General features: G+C 44.8%; 1 protein-coding gene across 2 annotated transcripts in view; it reads right to left on the bottom strand.

Annotated features, from left to right (window-relative positions):
• Window positions 1-19,629, bottom strand: part of WIPF3 (WAS/WASL interacting protein family member 3) — a 112,543-nt gene extending 92,914 nt beyond the window's left edge. For both annotated transcript variants that reach the window (XM_056117940.1, XM_056117941.1), the window contains exon 1: window positions 19,503-19,629. The gene's annotated coding sequence lies outside the window, so the exon portion shown is untranslated. The remainder of the gene's footprint in view (window positions 1-19,502) is intronic.
• Between the last annotated feature and the right edge of the window lie 793 nt (window positions 19,630-20,422).

The following is a 20,422-nucleotide window of genomic DNA, read 5'->3' as shown; positions in this document are numbered from 1 at the left end:
AGTTTCCAGCCATTTCCCATCATTTCCAGTCTTTCTTTCTTTCTTTCTTTCTTTCTTTCTTTCTTTCTCCTCCTTCTCTTTCTCCTTCTTCTTTTTTATAATGTAGGAGTACAGCTATTTATTCTGCCATTGATTATGCTGATTGAATTGGGCATGAACTCCACATTACATTATTTTTTAATTAAAATTTTTTTAAATTGAATATCCGTGAGATAGACCATTTCAAAGCTGTTCATAATTGGGTTTCAGTCATACAATGATCCAGCACCCACCTCTCCACCAGTGTACATTTCAGACCACCAATGTCTCCTATTTTCCTATCATCACCCCCCAACATCCTACCCTCCCACCCCCAACTTCCCTCTATGGGTGTCATTTTTCTTCTTGCTCTCTTTCTCCTTTTCCTTTTGTGCATTATGGTTTGCAATACAGGTGCTAAGAGGTTATGGTGTTTGTTCAGGGCATTCAGTATTTTTATAGGGACTGTCAGGCTGGAGCAGCTTTCCAATTGGGTAGCTGCTTTGGGGTGTGGACTGCTGAGGCTTCCAGTATTATAGGGAGGTGGAGAAAAATAGCCCATCCTGACCCCAAGAAAGCTTGGAGATTTCAGTCACAAAACCCGCATACCCAAATTTTCAGCAGATTATATCTTGGACTCTGCCCCAGGCTTTTTCCACTTGGGACACCCCAGAGTGGGGTGGGTGAGAGCCCTCCCCACCCGAAGGAACCCAGTCCAGGCAGCTGACCTCCACTACCCAACCGCCTTCACGCTCCAGGCTGCTTTCCACACACTCGGGCCGAGCCTCACATATGAGCATATTCCTGGATTGATTTTGCAGCCGCGCAACACATCATAAGACACTCCTTACCCATTTTCCATAATTACCCATATATATATATATATATATATATATATATATATATATATATACCTCTCAGAGAGCCCGGCAAGCTACTGAGAGTAGCCCGCACTCAAAAGCAGAGCCTGGCAAGCTACCCGTGTTGTATTTGATATGTCAAAACCAGTAACTATAACAGGTATCATTCCCCTGACCCTGAAAGAGCCTCCAATCATTGGGAAAGACAGTAAGGAGAGGCTGCTAAAATCTCAGGGCTGGGACAAATAGAGATGTTACTGGCGCCCACTCAAAAAATGATGAACAATGGGATGACAGTGATACAGTGATACAGTGAGGTCCATCCTGAGGTGGTGGAGTCAAGCCAGGGGTATGGAGGCAATTTTCGACTGTGGAAGCAAGAGGCAGCTGGGGGGCTCTGCTTGGTGGACCCCAGGACAACCCACCTACCTCTAATTTACCCTGGTCTGTTCAGCCATGCAGGAGTCTGAGATTAGCAGCAGATTTTGATCTTATTCGAGATTTATTTATGAGCCTCCGAAGCAATGCTGGTAGTAGAGCTTACAAGGTGGCTCTGAAGTTGGTTTGTGGGGGTGATTGCCAGTGTTTCCAGGAGTATAGGAAGTGGGGGAAAGTAGCCCATTCTAACCCCGAGAAAGTCTGCAGATTTCAGTCACAAAACCTGCATACCCGAATTTTCAGCAGATTATATCTTGGTGAGGTTCGTCCTGAGACAGGCCAGGGGTATGGCGGTAATTCTGGATTATGGAAGCAAGCGACTGCCAGGGGCTCTGTTTGGGCTGGCACCAGGCTGAACTTCCCCCCACCCTTCGGTCTATTCAGCCATGTGCAGGTTCAAGATTAGCTGTGACTTTTGATCTCTTTCAGGATTTATTTATGGGTCTCTGAAATAAGGTCAATAAATGAGCTTGTATAGCTGAGCCAGAGGTGGTTTATGGGTGTGGCTCCGGCATACCTAACTTTTGGCCATTTAATTTCTTGGTAAACTTGGTCCCAAGTTGTTGGGGTTTAGCCAAAGGCATAGCAGCACGTTCGTTCGGGGTATCAGAAAGCCTGAAGGCACCATCAGGTTACTGATGCACTTGCCCTGCAGGTACAGGTTGACCTGCTGGCGGCACCATACCCCCACCAGTCTTTCGTTAGTGTCTTAAGGCACATCTTCCTGTGCCAAAGAATTCATGCTGGTCTTGAACTTGTCCTAGTCTTTTCTTTACTGTGTGCAAACAATTGGCCCAAGAAGAATTCAACTCCTTCCAAGAGGAATCAGTGAAAAGGGAACTATCCAAAATCCATATACAACAGAATGAAACACTGAGAAAACAAGTGGAAAAAAGGAAGAAGGAAAAGGATAGATGATATCCGAAGACCATCTATCAGGAAAAACAAAAACAAACAAACAAAAAACAACACTGCTGTGAGAAGGTGAAAACCAAGACAGGGCATGTAATTATTAACTCAAAGAATGCCATGGAATAATTAACCCTTTAACACAAATCTAAAAGAGATAAGAAGCCCAAGTCTTCTTATCAGCAAGGTAGAAGATAAAACAGAAGGTGCCCAGAATGAAAATGAAAACCGCACTAAGAGCCCAAAGAAAACAGGTATTGTTGGAAACACTGAGTGTCAGAGAGGATTCAGGCACAGCAGCAAATGGAAACAGACACAGGACTTAAAAGGATCAGAGAGAAACTGATAGATATGAAGATGGACAGAAAGAATGATCAGTGCCCTTTAATAAAAGGCATACATATTCGGAAGAGAACAAATACATCATTTCAAGCACAAACTCATAATTTCAAGCACAAATATATAAATTCAAGTACATAATTTCTAGCATATTTCTAGCATAAGAATTTTCTAGCATAAGAAATTTCTAGCATAAGAAGATAAGAAGGATCTAAACAGAAGAAATAAGGAAAGATGTCGAAGATCCAGTGCCAATAAGAATAAAAGCTAGGCAATTCAGGGCTGAATGCTGTCCAGCAACTAAAGATAGGTAGTTACCATGTAGTTGCATACAAACCTGAGAAAGAGACAACATAAAAGGAAGCTACTGACTGACCTCATTTATGAACAATGAAGGGAAAAAACCCAAAACCTACCAGGTCAAATAAACTGCAAGTAAGTGTTGCTTGCATGCAGAGGACCCAGGTTCATCCCATATGGTCCACTGAACCGCACCAGGAGTGATCCCTGAGTATAGAGCCAGGGGTAAGCTCTGAGCATCACCAGGTGTGCCCGTAAGAACTATATAATATATAATATATTATAGACGGGAAACAGTGGGGAACAGAGGTCCAGGGTATCCCAGTACATCAGTGATGTAAAGAAGTGGTACAGCTATGTATCCAAATTCCAGAACCAACAACATTAAAAACAAATAAGTCAAACTTCAACAATCAAACTTAAAACTGTGGCAAGGTGGGGGTGGTGGTGAGTGGGAAGGACCCTGGAAACCCTGGAAGGGAAGATCACACAGGTGTTGGAATTAGTGCTGGAACACAGGACAGCTAAAAACCAGGCATGAATAATTTTATAAATCATAGGGATTTCATAATTTTTTTTTAAATAACATGAGAAAAGGGGCTGAGTGATAGCACAGGGGGTAGGGCATTTGCCTTGCACGCGCCCAACCCGGGTGTGATTCCCAGCATCCTATATGGTTCCCTAAGTGCAATGCCAGGTGTGACCCAAAAAGCAAAAAAAAAAAAAAAAAAAAAAAAAAGAGAAAAAAAGAAGCAATGTTGTACATGATCGTACCTCATAAAAGGTATCTAAAATGCAAACACTATAGCAGATATTGAAAAACATGTTTTACTCAGGTAGGAACATTAAATATCCTATGACTTTACTTCCTCTATATTAATCCATACATTTAAAAGAACACAATGTAAGTATCAACTTCCTTATTTTTTAGAACTAGACATAGTAATTCTAAATTTCATTTGAAAAACTAAAATCATTGGATATTAACTAAAATATAAAGGCCCTCCCGTTGATCGTCGATTTGCTTGAGCGGGCCCAGTAACGTCTCCATTGGAGACTTTGTTGTTACTGTGTCTGGCATATCGAATACTCTCGGTAGCTTGCCGGGCTCTCCGAGGCTGGAGCGATAGCACAGCGGGTAGGGCGTCTGCCTTGCACGCAGCCAACATGGCCGACCCGAGTTCAATTCCTCCGCCCCTCTCGGAGAGCCCGGCAAGCTACCGAGAGTATTCGATATGCCAGACACAGTAACAACAAAGTCTCCAATGGAGATGTTACTGGGCCCACTCGAGCAAATCGATGATCAACGGGAGGGCCTTTATTATTATTTAACTAAAATATAAAGCCACATTTATTAAAATCAGTAATGAATCAGTGCGAAAAATGAAACTAAGGGTCCAGAAATGGGCTTAAGCACTTTAGGAAATTTTGTCTGATTGAAAAAGATATCAGTTGTAAAAGGATGAGTGGTCAAACATTATTGAGAAAAATGGGTAGCCATCTGCAAAGAAAATACTGTTAGGTAATAGTGTAATGTTCTCTGGCTTTATATTAAGATAAGTTTCAAATGAATCAAAACTTTAATTTTGAACAAAGAAATTTTTGTTAAATTTATAACAAAATCAAAAGAATCTTTAAAATACTTTCAAAGTTAGAGAGGTCTTCCTAAACTATGAAGGGAATTTTTCTGCAAAAATAACTCTACATGTATGTAAAGGCATAATGAACAAAGTCAAACTAGAGGGAAAATGACATTAAGACAGAAAATTCATAAGAAAAACATAGGTAAGGAATGCAGTGAAACAAAAATTTCACAGGTTGACTGCTTCCCTTTATCTTCTATTCAAGGTGTTTCTATAATCTCACAGAAAAGATCAATACCCCAATAGAAAGATGAACAGTAGGCCAATCCTTTTCCAGACAAGAAAATAAAAAGACATCACAAACAGTTCCAAAGATGTTCAAAACACAAATGAAAATATGAACCACTCTAAGAGACCCCTTTGCAGACTGACATAGATGAGAAGTTTGGTAAGTGTGTGTGGGAGAGAATGCAAGGAAACCAACTCTCATTATACTGGCGGAAGCAGACGATTGCACACCTATTTATAAAGGGCTCTGACCAAACAAATAAAAAATCTCAGATATACTTCCTAATTTTAGGACTTCAGCTTACTGATTTCTGCACTCCAAGAAATCACATGTGCAGTGACATTCACTGTGGCATTGTTTTCCTAGAAAATCACCTGCCTACTAACCCACTAAGAATGGTTCCACTTTTAAATAGGTAACTAGCAAGCATTAAAAGGAATGTAGTAGGGTCAGAGATATGGCACAAGGGGGTTTTTACCAAACCTGACATGAGCTTGATTTCAGCACATCATGCCAGCCCCTTCCCCAGTGCGGGAGAGCCAGCTGGTGGCACCCTGAGTGTGTTTCCTATCAGTCACCAAACCATGAGGCCTGCGCTTCCAGGGGTATTGCCAAGAGCAGCCCTGCCCAGTATCCCAGTTCTGCTGGGTGCTGCCTCTGTACAGAAAACCAAAAGTGTTTAAATAAAAAAATTATAAAGAACACGATAACTTACATATGCCAATATGGAATGACTGTGTTTACATTAGATGGAAAAAGCAAGTAGGAGAAAGCAATTTAAAAACTATTTATGTTCTATGTATATATGTATGTATGTATGTATCTATTTATCCATCTATTTACAGATGTTCACATATCTATTGCTGAGATTATGTGTATGAAATATCTCCGAAGACTGTACAGTAACTAGGTATCTGAGAATAGGGGCTAAGAAGGCCTCACTTTATTTGTTTACTTGATTTGGGGGCCACACCTTGTGATGCTGAGAGGTTACTCCTGGATCTGCACTCAGGAATCACTCCTGGGGGTGCTTGGGAGACCATATGGGATGGCAGGGATCAAACCTGTGTTGGACATGTACCATCCAAGCTCCCTACTTGCTTTGCTATCCCTCCAGCCTCAGAAAACCTTACTTTATACTGAACATCCTTCCTATGCTCTGTAAAGATGTATCATGAACACAGTTACTTATTTAAGAAATTAATTTTATTTACATACAAGTGGTACAACATGGAAAGTATCATGCTAAGCGAAATGAGTCAGAAAGAGAGGGATAGACATAGAAAGATTGCATTCATCTGGGGGATATAAAGTAACAAAATATGAGATTAATACCCAAGAATAGCTGAGATCAGCACCAGGAGGATTACTCCATAGCTTAGTGGCCAGTCGGGCATTCTAGAGGAAAGGGCAGCTCAGATAGAGAAGGGAACACCAAATAAAGGGTGTTTGGAGGACCCTCCCAAGAGGGGAGATGCATGTTGAAAGTGGACTATGGACTGAACATGTTTGCCACTCAATGCCTCTTTTGCAGACCACAACACCCAAAAGGAGAGAGAGAACACAGGGGATTGCCCTGCCACAGAGGCAGGGAGGGGTGGGGGGATGGGGGTGGGGGGATATTATCCATGGTTGTGGAAAATGGGCACTGGTGGAGGGATGGGTATCTGATCATTGTATAATCAAACCCAAACACAAAAAATTGTAAATCTACAACTGTACCTCATGGTGTTTCACTAATAAAAAAAATTAAAAAAAAAATTAATTTTAAACCTAACACCCAGATGGCCTCCCTGGGAGGACTGGAAAGGAATGTTTGTTCAAATGTAATCTCTGAATTAGGAGGCCTTCCTAAATGTACATGGTAAATAAAAATGAATCGAAAAAAAATCCATCTTGATGATTTGGTTCGAGATAGTCACCTCTGGATCTACATGGAATGGAAGTGAGATCTGACCCTTGGCTAGAGTCATACAGAGACACCTCACAATAGTTAAAACACCTCTTTGGTCAGCCACAGCAAAGGTGACTGCCCAAGTATGAGGAAAAGCTAAGGGCAAGTTAGTCCCCTCAAACCAATCCACCCCTAAAGCTGACTGCTATTATTAACACATGGCTCCCACGCACGGAAGAACAGTTTTAAGACATGGCTGTGCATTAGGCACATTCATCTGTAAGCTAGTTCCTACTGTAGCTGACCCCTGTCATGCATTAAATTTGAGAACAGGAGAGAGTTCTGTGATATGGCTCATGAGTCTGTAATAACAACGGGTGGCAGGATTTCCCCAACCTCAAAATACTGCAATACCAGATCACACTCTGACCAGTCTCCTGGCCCTTTATTCCTAGGGTTATGCATTTCATATGCTTAATGTCCAAACAATTACAGGCTGAACACCACTACTTGAAGCTCTCCGAGAACCCAGGAAACCCAGGAATGCCCCATTCCAGGTATAAGCCCCTCCTTCTAGAAGTCTGCAAGTGAGTATCCAAAACCATAGGATTGATATTTGGGTGAAACTCAGCACTGGAGGAAGTGAGGCTTATATAAAAGCTGCTAACGGTTTGCTCTTCAAGCTTATGTTTTCCCTTGAACACAGATTTTATTTGCTTGACTCTCTTCATCTGTGGCTTTTTTCCACTTTAGAGGAGCCTGTGTCCTCTGTTGAACACAAATTTCCTCTCTTTTTATCCCCTCACATCTTTCTAAGTAAGTTTTGTTTAATAAAACTACTTTGCTTCACTAAAAAAAACAAACAAAAACAAACCAGCTGCTAAAGTGAGGGAAGTTCATTTGAAATTCCAGTGCTCTTTCCTGCTTGTTTTGTTTTAGGTAGTCATCTCACTTATTTCTGAGGTCACTTAAATTTTCCTCTGATATGAATAAAAATGTGTTTTACTCCAAAGTTTCAAAGAGTCCTTCCCGCCCTGCTGAGACCACGAGTTGCCTACCACAAGCAGCTCTCCAGCATGGTCATGGCCCCAGAGGCACACAGACCTAATTCGGAACCCAGCAGCTTTTGGTAGAAATATGAATGGCTATGCATTAAGCTACGGCACTGTGCCCTCCCCCGCCGTCACCCCCGGGGAGTGAAAGGGTGTCTGTCTCTTCCACCTTCTCCCCCTCCCCCCACGGCCCAGTGGCCTCCACCTCAGAGATTATTGGTCAGCCAGGTATGAACCGTCAGTGACGGGGCAACCGCGGCCTCGTGGGATGGGGGGAGGAACCAGCACGTCCTTTCCGCCCTGCCAAGACCACAAGTTGCGCCCCCATGACCAGCTCTCCGGCATAACCATGGACCCAGAGGCACACAAACCAATCTCGGAACTATGCGGCTTTTGGAAGAAATCCCTCCAGACTTAATTAGTAAAATACCAGAAATCCAAAAGACATCATCTGGTCTTCATAACCAGCAATTGAAAACAAATTATTTCATGATGCCTTTTCAGCAGGTCTGATTGTTGGGGGAAAATTTCGAATAATAATGGTGCATCTTTCGTCGAAATAATGAATGTAATCAAAGTAGAGAGAGTTAAGTGGAAATCCTTTGCCTCACAGGTGTGGGGAGAGGTGGGATGGGGGTATATTGGTGTTCTTGGTGGTGGAAAATGTGCACTGGTGAAGGGATGGGTGTTTCATCATTGTATGACTGAGACTTAAACCTGAAAGCTTTGTAACTGTTCTCCAGGTGATTCAATAAATAAAATAAAAACAAAAAAGAACAAAGTTTCAAAGAGTATTAGAATAAATTAGAGCTCTCAGGATACTGAGAACTCAGTCATTAAAAGGATATTCAAAGTACACTCCTAGTTCCTTCACTGTTTCTATCATAAAAGAAAAAAAAGAACTAAGAGAATAATAATATATGTCAGACAGAGCAAAGGGACTACCTCTATGTGTAACTCTAAGTTTATTCTTTGAAAGAAAGGGAGTTTCAGAGGTTGGAGAGATAGTACAGAAGGTTCAATCCCTAACATCCCATAAGGTGGCTCTAACTCTCAGAAGTGATCCCTGAGCATAGAACCAGGAGTAAGCCCTGAGCACAGCCTGGTGTAATCCAAAAACAAAAAAGGAGCAGGGGGAGTGATGTTTTAACTCTGAGATTTAAGGCGTGCCTTCAATCTGTTAAACTTTACCAAACAGTTCACTATAAAACTATTATTCCCATGTGCCAAGTAAATTCCATGTACTAGGGATACTGATTGTAATTTCCCCCTCTGTAAGGATCTCTGTATGATAAATAGGGTCTCCCATTTCATACACGAAAGGTGAACTTTCAAAAAACATGATCAACCTGAACTCCAAGAGCGAGGAAGTGACATAAATGTCCAATTTGACTGGACGTCTGCTCCCGGCCCACACATGACACACTCTGGGCACAGGGCCTGACAAGCACATCAGCCTGTGGCTGAGTTTCACTAAGCTCCACCTCCATATTAGACACAATGCGGGCCACTAAGCAAAGCCACTCCAAGAGCTGTAACTGATAACGATTTGGTGGATAAAATACCAAAACAGATGTCTGGCTCCTCTCTCTGTGGTCCTTATAATAGCAGCAGACACTTAGAGTCAAAGGATGTACTAGGCACTTTCCTAAGAAAAAGGAAAAAGGTGAAAAAGAATGCACATGAAGTTCTAATACATCAGTAATCCCAATAATCATTGATTTTAAAGAAAAGCTTTTCTAGGAATGCTTATTGAGACACTATGATTCACAAAGTTGTTCATAATAGAGTTTTTCAGGCATACAGCATTCCAACACCAACCCCACCACCAACGTTCCCTTTCCTCCATCAATATCTCCAGGATCCCTCCCAAGCCCAGTCTGCCCCCTTGAAAGACATATAACATATTTAATTTCTGTTACTTGGTCAAAAAAACCTTAAAGGAATGGCAAATTGAATTTTCACAAAATATATCAATAAAAGTCAATTTGTGATGATTGTTATATTGTTTTTAATATTTCCAATGACCACTAATTTTTACATTACCTTACCAAAGCACAGTAATTCAAATTGCTTTTCAAATCAAGCTTTGTGATAAGAAAGAGCTGAAACAAATGATGCATAAAGCTTGGAAAATAATACCCAGGTAAAACACTTCAGAACTGGTTCAGGACCCTTATAGACTGCTACTAAGTAAAATCAGCAGTCACATCAATAGTTTCTCAGTCTTGAAATGTTAAACCAAATGGTTGTCCCTTTCTCACCACATCCACGCCAGCACCGGTTCAGCCCTTTTGAAAAACAGTATGGACGATTCTCAAAAAATTAGAAATTGAGCTCCCATTTGATCCAGCAATACCACTCCTGGGAATATATCCCAGAGAGGCAAAAAAGTATAGTCGAAGTGACATCTGCAATTGCCTGTTTATTGCAGCACTCTTTACAATAGCCAGAATCTGGAAAAAAACTTGAGTGCCCGAGAATAGATGACTGGTTAAAGAAACTTTGGTACATTTACACAATGGAGTACTATGTAGCTGTTAGAAAAGATGAAGTCATGAAATTTACATACAAGTGATACTACATGGAAAGTATCATGCTAAGCAAAATGAGTCAGAAAGAAAGGGATAGACCTATTAGAAAGATTGCATTCATCTGGGGGATATAAAGTAACAAAATAGGAGACTAACGCCCAAGAATGGCCGAGATTAGTACCAGGAATTTTGCTCCATGGCTTGGAGGCCAGTCACACATGCTAGGGGAAAAGGGAGCTCAGATAGAGAAGGGAGCACCAAATAAAGGGTCTTGGGACGATCCTCCCAGGATGGGAGAAGCATGCGGAAAGTGGACTATAGACTAAACATGATTGTCACCCATTGCCTCTTTTGCAGACCATGACACCCAATGGGAGAGAGAGAACAGGGGAGAGTGCCCTGCCACAGAGGCAGAGTGGGATGGGGGGGATGGGAGTGGGAGGGATACTGGAATCCGTGGTGGTGGGAAATGGGCACCAGTGGAGGGATGGGTATTTGATCGTTGTATAATTGAAATCCAAGCACAAAAGTGTGTAAGTCTGCAACTGTACTTCATGATGTCTCACTATTAAAAAATTTTTTAATAAAAAAATAAACCAAATGGTTGTATCATAAGACCCAAAATTCCACTCCAAGTTATCTATGTACTCACAAGAAATCAGAATATAAAGAGATGGAACTCACACACAAACTGAAATATGAATGTTTGCAGTAGCACTTTTCATAACCAAAGTGGAGGGAGAATCCAAATGTTCATCAGCTTGTAGATTCCAGGAAAAGAAAATACTGTGTGAACATGCAAAGAAAGTGATCTTCAGCAGTGAAGATGATTAGACACTGACAGGTGTTACAGCATGAGTGAGCACTAAAAATGTGCTATGCTAAGAGAAAGAAACCAGTCATGAAAGGCACATTATGTATGATTCCATTGATACAAAATGCCCAAAGTAGACAGTCATGGGCATAACATGCTTATGGTTGTCATGGCTGTAGGGAAGGGAGATGGGAAGACATTTGGGAGGGCTTTCTTTTTGGAGTGACAAAAACATCATGGAATTAGACGATCGTGATGGTTATCACTTGATCACTTGATATCCCATTACTCATAGATTTGTTCAAGCGGGCACCAGTAATGTCTCCATTCATCCCTGTTGCGTGCTAGTATAGCCCATAGGCATCTGTTCATTCTAGGAACATGAAGAGCCTCAAACCGATCATTCAGGGTCTTCACGAAGAAGTCTGACCATCTCGTAGGTTATATGTGATGGTTATATATCTGAAAATTCCAGAAACCATTAAATCGTGTATATTTGGCATGATTGGGGATGATGGGGTGGGCTACACCTGATGGTGTTCAGGGTTTACTCCTGCCTCTGCATTCCTGGTGATGCTCTGAGGACCCTATGCCATGTCAGGGATTGAAGCAGTCTTAGCTGTGTGCAAGGCAAATGCCTAAATTCTGTAATGTCTCCCCAGCTTTCAGAGTGTATTTTATAGTATGGGGATTATATCTCAGAGGCTATTATTTCTAAAGTCAGTTCCATATGATTAATATCAGTCAAAGCAGAACCTAGCGTAAAAAATTTAACAGAAGTACAAAATTCTTTAGAAACATGAATGAAAAGATAATAATCCGCTTTCATGGGTTATGGACAAGTAAAATGATGAGAACAACCTCAGGGGAAGGCCTTGCTGGATTGGAGGGAATGGGCAGGTCTGAACACAGCTCGGTTGTGCACACACTTATGTGTGTGTGTGTGTGTGTGTGTGTGTGTGTGTTGACAGCCAGTCATAGTAAGAAAGAGGCTCACAAAATGAGGTTATCAAACAAGGAGTTGGAGCTTTATTTTGTAGGCTTTAACCAGAGGAAATACGTTAAACATTTTATGTTTAATATATGCAACATAAAATGTTTAAATATGTGTTTTGCTGCACTCCCGGAGCCATGTGTCGGAAATGAATAATGGGGTGAAGCAGCAGCAGACAGACTATTCTGGGGTTCCATATGAAGGAGGATGGGGATGTATCTGATGAGAATAACAGCAATGGGTTAGAGTCACAGAAGCTTTACAACTGTCTGTCTGGACTGGATGAGAAGAAGAGTCCAGAATCATCCCAGTCTCCTAGCCAAGGAAATCTAGTTGAATAAGGAAGGTAAGAGAAGGGAATGTGTCAAGAGCTCGGTATGAGTTGAATTCAAGACTATGATATACTTTTCGTAGATAGAACTTTAGATGAGAAATTCAGAAGAAGCACAGCTGGCAATAGTGATTAAGGAAACTTTACATAAGGCATTTAGATACACTTCGTTCTCTAATGCTAATGGTATGAAGAGCCAGAAAAGATTTAAATGGCTGAGTCGTTTTCTGTAATTCCTGATAAAATCGGGACGTGGCTAATAATGGATGTAATTAGGGAGGCTGATATTGCCTACTCAGAAGCTATTTCCTCCTCTTACAGCAGACTCTTAATTTGAGAGAGATGAGGCAGTTGCAATTCACCCAGCTCAAAATTATTTGGTATCTCAGACTCTCAGATTTACAGCAAGTGACACCGTTCCGTTCCACGAGATGCAAGTGGATGTGCCCCGAAAGAGCATACTTTTCTGAATAAAAATGGAGAAATTCTCTTAGCAGGACCCTCACCCTTTTGCTGCTTGCACTTCTATTTCCTCCTGCCTGTACTATAGACATCAGCCCAGGGACGCAGCTGCCAACCTGGGGGGGAGGAGGGGGAGGCAACCAAACTTAAGAAGTCCCTAAATATGGCACACAGCCTAAATATGGCAAACAAGGAAGATGGAAGCGTTTCAGTCCCTGATAGCAGCGTTCTAAAGCCTACCTTTTCGTGGAGTCCAGTTCCACAGGACTTGTACCAGTTTAAGCCAAACTGTGATGGATTTTTTTTTTTTTGCTTGATTGCTTAAGCAGCAGAAAGCAATCCCAATCCACGCAAGTCATATCTAAACTAACACATACAGTGGAGCACTAAAAAGGGCACCATTCAGGATCAGAACGATAGATAGTACACTGAGTAAGGTACTTGCTTTGCATGCGGCTGACCAGATTTGATCCCCAGTAACCCTGAGTATTCCAGGAGTGATCCCTGAGCGCAGAGCCAAGAGTAAGCCTTGAGCACTATTGAGTGTGGCTCTCAAACCAAAAAATAAAAAATTTTAAAATACAATATTATAATTTTACTTAGCCCTGTAGCACTGTCCTCCCCATTGTTCATCAATTTGCTTGAGCGGGCACCAGTAATGTCTCACAATAAATTGTGAGACTTGTTATTACTGTTTTTGGCATATCCAATACGTCACGGGTAACTTGCCAGGCTTTGCTGTGTGGGCGAGATACTCTCTGTAGCTTGCCGGGCTCTCCGAGAGGGGCAGAGGAATCGAACCCAGGTCGGCCGCGTGCAAGGAAAATGCCCTACCTGCTGTGCTATTGCTCCAGCTCATTATTTTACTTAAAAAATTAAATTTAAAAAATTACAAAAATTTTAAAGATCACTTTTGATTAGAGATTTACAAATCAAAATCACAATAATAACTTGCAGCAGAGAATAGACCTATATAAAAAAGATATAAAACAACAAATTGGGTAGGAATGTGCTAAAGAAGGAATCTTGGTACACTGTTATCTGGATGTAAATTGGTGCAACCTCTTTGGAATATGGGTGGCAAATCCTTAGAAAAAGAAGAATGGAAATATCACCTAATCCAGTGATATCACTCACAGGCAATTATTTGAAGATTAAAAGACTCATTGGAAAAGACATTTGTAACCCTATGTTAATTGTAACATTATTCAAAATGGCCCAAATATGCAATTAACTTAAAAGTCCATCCAAAAGGCTGCAGAGCTGACTCAAAGGACTGGCCCATATGCTTTCCACAGAGTCTTAGACTCGATTGCCCCTGTACTGCACTGAGCACTGTTGGGAACAATCTCTGAGCACACTCCAGAAGTGGCCCTGAAGCACCCCAGTATGATCCCCCACCACCTAAAAAATATTATCAAAAAAAAACTCTCAAAAAAAGACTCTCAAAAAAATATTATCAAAAAAAGTCTCTCAGGTATTCAGTAGATTGAAGGAAACGGTGTGTCCCCCAAGCCCAGTGTCCTGGCCCTTCATCGGGCTGAGTACTGCGATTCTATCTCTGGAACAGCAGTCACTGATGTTCTAGGAAACACCTATTACTGACGCCTGGCACAAAGCTTCCATTGTCTTCATGGCAGGGACTCCTGCGAGGAGCTGGAGCTTTCTGGTAACAGTGAGAGCTTTGAAGCCCAGCCAGGAGAATGTTATCCCGGTTTCAGGACCAGGAAAAGCTGCGTAACTGATCTGTTTTTATCTCCTGGTCAGGAGACTCCAGTGACCACTTGCGTTTTCCTCTTTGTTTTGGCTATTGGGAAGCTCTGACAAGTTTCTGGTCCCATCTTCAGAAAGGACATCAGACCTGCAGTCAGCCCGTCTCTGGGAACTACACACATCCTACAAGATAGGTTCAGACATTGCTGATATTATCTGCGTTTCTAATCAGTGTCATCTCCTAACCTTTGTTTTATTATCTACTAATCTCATGTTTATTACATATTTTCAAGAACTTTTCAAATGAATTATAGAACAGAGGCTATGTGAGACAAGAAATGTTTTTGTTTTGTTTTGTTTTTGGAGCACACCTGGCAGTGCTCAGGGCTTACATGTGGCTCTGTGTTCTAGGACCACTCCTGGTTGACTGTATGCAGTGTTGCGCATTGAACTCAGGTTCAATCCACATGCAAGACAAATGCCTTAATTTCTGTATTATCTCTCTGTCCCCTGAGGCAAGCAATTTTTCAAAAGCACCAAATAATAAGGCTAAAAGCAATTTTTTAAAAGCACTAGAAATCAGAGCTAATTTTTTTTTGGGGGGGTGGGTTTTGAGTTTTGGGTGATGCACAGGGATTACTCCTGGCTCATGCACTCAGGAATCACTCCTGGTGGTGTCACGGGACCATATGGGATGCTGGGAATCGAACTTGGGTCGGCCACGTGCAAGGCAAACACTCTACCCGCTGTGCTATCACTCCAGCCCCAAGAGCGAATTTCTTTAACAGAAAAATGACTAGCATTGTCCTGGGCACTAAGCCTATCTTATTTACTCTAAGTATGTATTATGCTTGCAGATGAGAAGGTAGAGTCACAAAAAGATTAAATCATTTGTCTAAGAAAATCCAACTAAGCAATGAAAGTGAAATTGAAACCCAGCTACTTTGAATTACACAAATTATACAAGAGAATCAATGTTTAACTTCTAAAAGGAATTCCACATTACTAAAAGAGATTTTTTTAAATTTTGGTAGGCTGAGTTGAGCATCCTTCAGCCTTAAAGATGCTTTCAAATAAACATCATGTCTGGTGACTTATATCAATAGAGGGAAATGGGAATATAAAAGTAAAAATAAAACAAAAATGGAAAGTCCAAAAGCAATTGACTTTTGGTCCTGGAACATAAGATATATATTCATTTGTTGCCTCACTCATTCATTCAGTCTCTGCCGGATGCCCTGCAGGCCTAGGGGCTGGGATCAGAGAAGAATCAGACATATGGTCTTGTCTCTAGGTCAAGGACAAAAACAAGCATCAGGCCAGTGCAGGGCACTGAAGAGTGATAAGCGGCCTGAGTCAAGGCCAGAACTTGGCATGACATGGGCTTCAGAGAGTGTGGCAACCCTGCGCCTCTCACCCATCTGATAACAGGAGTTAGAAGAAACAGCTCCTTCTGGGCAGCCGGGAGGATCTTCAGCCGGAAAGTTCTTGGCTTAGTCCAACACACCAAGTGCTCAGTGTGTGTGTACGTCCAGAGCTTCTGGCACAGGGGGCGGCTCTGGCACACATGCACTGCCATGGGGACACGTGTCCTCAAAGGCTCAGGAACACAGGCTGGCTATTGCCTTCACTGACCCATCCCGGGAGCTGACTGGCTAACCCGCAGTCCACAGGCAGGGCTGGCACTCCTTCCTGGATGCCACTATCTCTACCCAATTGCTCTCTGGAACACATCAGGATGAATATTCTTTCAAGCTGCACCTGCAAATCTCCTCCGTGGCGTCTATCCCATAGAATGCCGGGCACCTTGGCTGCCTTGACTCTGCTCACTTGACCTCATTGGCTGTGAGCAAGACAGCTCACTGCCCGCTTTCTGCTACCTCACAGGTCAGGTTCCTCCTTGAACGGGTCTAAGGAAAGACAAGACCAGAACTGCAAAGGGGGAGTTTCAAGGGTGTCACCATGAGACACCTGTTTGATATCAGCTGGGCACGTCACTGCTCAATCAGGTGCCGTGGCTCAAGAAGAAATGAATCATTTCCTCACCAACCCCCACTCAAACTTAATAGATCCCCTCAACGTTTGTTTTGTCATTCTATCAGCAAAGTCAGTCAAACATTACAATTCCTTTCTAAATATTCCAGCAGCCAGATGACAGGAACGCTGCCATGACAAGGCAAAACTCGCCTAAAGATAACTTCGTGATGCACGGTCGTGCCAACCAGCACCATCATAGCATACTCACCCCGACACACTGCTCTAGCTGCTCTCCCATCTCCCGGGCTCCTCAAACCCAAACTTTATAAACACACAGCTCTGTAAGATAAAACCGGTTGCTAAGACAAACACCTTATTTACTTTTCTAAGTTCTGAATTTGGAGTCCAAGGTCATTAGAGGATCACACATCAGGATAGATGTCTCAAGGTTTGTCTGTCTACAGAATTGTTATTGGGTTCTCACGATGTCAAAATTTCTGCATCAAAATTTAGCATATATTGATGATGTGCTAGAAGATATATCCCCTTCTTCCTGCTGAGTTATTTTGTAGGTTTTTTTTTTTAACATTTAACTTTCTGCTGATAAGTTAAATTAAATACATTCTAGAAAATAGGAAACATTGGCTATTCCTTCCAGGATCCCCTTTAGAATGAAAAATATTTGATCCCCAATCTTTCCTGGGTCATAATTTTTCCATTCTTTATGTGTGAGTGTTTGAATAAAAGCAGAATGTACGATATGGTTTCTGAACAATAAATCTAAAAAAAGTGTCGCCAAGCTGGGCCAGCTGGTTTTCTCCTGTTCCTAAAACTGCATGTTCTTAGACACACACACTTCCTCCATCCCTTCTGTTGCTGGCGGTGACACGATCTTACACTCACAATTACATGAAGACAATCGAAACTCCTGGAAAGGAATGAAAAGATGGAGCGGCAGGAAGCCAGCTCCACGTTTCTGTCATCCTACTGGCCCCACACAGTTTCAGGTGGCTGGAGAACTCATGGAATTATGGAATGTGAAGTCTGTGTGCCATTCATTTCTCTCAAGTTGCCCGAAAATAAAGAAAACCTCTTTATTTTCTATTCTCTAAGAAGGTGCAACAATCTCTCCTTAGAGAATGCATGGAAAGGCGTTTGACAAGGCTTTCTCAGAATATCTCTTATTCTTGTTATTTCTCAACACATTGTTTTTTAAAAAATAATATTTTGGGGCCACACCTGGCAGTGCTCAAGGCTTACTACTCCTGGTTCCTGACTCTGTGTTCAGGGATCACTCTTGGCTCTGGTCTTAGGATTCCTTCCTGGCAGTGATGGGGGGAAAAGGGGGTAGCTTGGACAGCGCGATGAGTCAGACTGGGATTGGTCCCATGCAAGGCAAAGCACCTTAACCTCTGTACCATCTCTCAGACCTTCCTATTATCTCTCCCCTTTTTTCCCTATGCCCCTCCTTGCCCCCTCCCCCCCTCCAGCGCCACCTTTTTTTCCTTTCTGATTTGGTTTTTGTGGTTTTAAAAATACATCTCTAAGAGGCATTGGCTGGAAAACAGCACTCATCTGTAGCACCTCACAGGGTTTGAGCATTAAAATTTGATTTACTTTTCTATGGAGTTAAGACTTGCACAAGCCAAATGCACAGATCTCGGGGGACATCTTTTATTTTTTTTTAATGGGCCCACGGCTGTAAACACTGCTTAGGTGATTGGGGCACATCCAGCACCCCACTCACTTCCCTCATACTCTGCCCACCAGATCGTAAGATCCCAAAGCCACGCTTTCCCTTCTAGCCTCTCCTGTCCAGATTAGCGTTGGCTGAAGTTCAAAGCTGTTGGAGAAGGTTGCAGTGCCAGCGACCACTGCCATGCCGACCCATCACTGTCCACCCGTGCCCACCCACAGAGACAAAAGGCTCTGCACAGAAGCAGAGGAGAGGGAACTTTATAAGGGTTGGGGCCGGGGGGGGGGGGGGGAACAAGGCTCTTCTTGGGCACCCCTATCTCCTTCTACCGCAAAGAGGGAAGTGATTGGCGCAGTAACTTTCCTTCCCAAAGCAGCGGATCACACAGCCCCTGGAGGGGCAGGAGGCTGCCCGCGCGCCTGGCCTCACGGCAGAGCGGCTTTCCAGGGCGCAGCGCCCCGGGAGGCCCTCCGGGGGCTCGCCGCTGGCACACCCACGCGGCTGGCACAAGGTGCTCAAAAGACTCCGTTCCTGCGAGCCAACGTCTGGCTGCCCAGCGGGGCGGGCTGGGCTTCCCCGGAGACCCGGAGTCCCTTTTTCCAGACGCCCCTGGTATGCATGACCCGAGTTGGGGGGTGTGAAGGCTCTGCCGCTTTCTCCCTGCCTCCCCTCAAAGACTTAAAAGCCCGTTCGAGGTGCGAAGGCAATAGAAGGAAGGGTGCAGTCAGGCTGCTTTGGACAGGAGGACTGGGAGAGCGCGCGCGTCAGCTGGAGCTGGAGCTGTGTGACCTTGGACCAGTCACTTGCCATCTCTGTGCTCAGCTTCCTTCCTGGGGACGGCTTCTGTAGCCGCCCCTCGCCCCCTCCAGACCTCATCCAGCTCTGCAATGTCCTAGTTTTTCTCTCCTCCACCCCAACTCTGTCCGCAGCAGCCCCCTCCTCAGAGAGACCCCAAGTCTTTTGTTCTGGGGGTGAAGCGGGGAGAGCAAACACAAGAGCACGTCTCCGAGAGCGAGCAGATCCGGGCGGCTGGGGCTGCAGGGTGGTGCCCGGGGGTGGGGGCGCCCACCGGGGAGGAGCAGGTCCGGGGAAGTCACCGGGCGGTCCCGGGTGACCGCGCTGCCCCCGCGATCCGTCCGGGCCTTCTTCCCGGGAGGCTAAGAAAGCGCAGCGCCCCAGTGGATCCCTGGCCGCCTCGAGCGCGCACCCGGATCGCGGCTACTCCGCCCGAATCGCGACCCCCCTGGCACCCGATTCCATCCCTCTCCCCTTTCAGGCACCGATCGCGGCCAGCGCTACCTGTCGCCAACCGGACCGGACTGGAGCTCAGGTCGCGGTCCCTGGAGCAGGCGCCTCCGGGCGGTGTGCGCGGCGCGGGGGCGCTGGGAGCCACGGTCGGACCCGCGGGGAGCGCTGCGCTGGGTGGGCTCTGCGCCGGGGGCTGTCCCGGGTGGGCGCTGCGTTGGGTGCTGCTCTGGGTGCCGCCGCGCCGGGTGCTGCGCGCGGGGCGCCCGCCTGCTCTCCGGTGCTGCCGGGACGGGAGGCGGGGCCGCCGCCCCCACCTGCTCCGCAGGCTCCTGCCCGCGCGCCGGGACGTGGCCCGGGTGGGCGGGGTCGCTCGGGCACCCGGAGGCGGGTCCCGGGGCGCCGGCCGCCTACGCAGTCCCGCGGGCGAGTCAGCGACTGGTCCCCAGGCCGAAGTTCCCCCAGCTAGGAGGAGGCAGAGGCGGCTCGGAGCCCAGCCGCTTGGGGGACTGTCACCCCTTTCCCCGCCTTTGACAATTCATTGCAAAATTTGTTTTAGAGACTTTTGATGTGCCCGAGCGGCGGGGACAAAAGAGAACGGGACTGTCGCTTCGTGCCTTCGGAGAGTTCGGAGTCTAGAAAGGCCAACAGGCTGCGAGCGTTTGCAGGCCGGACCGAGAGCGGGAGGGGGATAGAGGACCCCGGTGCAGACCCAGGAGAGCCGGGGACCGCTCCCGGGAGCTGCTGTCCCGAGCCGGCAAGAGGCCAAGGCAGTCCGGGAAACCGAGGCCCGGGTGCGTGCCCAAGCAGCGGGCGGGAGTCCAGACCCCGATAAGCTTCAGCTGCAAGCCCCTGCCTGGAGGGAGCCGCAAGTCTGGCGCGAGGCTGGGGGTGTTCTCCGAGGCTCAGGGGATTCTCCCGCTACTGGGCATTTCTGCGGTGCTCAGGGGCTAGTGGGGACCTGCAGCGCGGAG

This window comes from Sorex fumeus, unplaced genomic scaffold (assembly GCF_029834395.1).
Source record: "Sorex fumeus unplaced genomic scaffold, SorFum_2.1 ptg000037l, whole genome shotgun sequence".
NCBI classification, from domain to species: domain Eukaryota; kingdom Metazoa; phylum Chordata; class Mammalia; order Eulipotyphla; family Soricidae; genus Sorex; species Sorex fumeus.
Note: the sequence above shows the minus strand (reverse complement) of the source record. Positions and strands in the feature narration are given on the sequence as shown.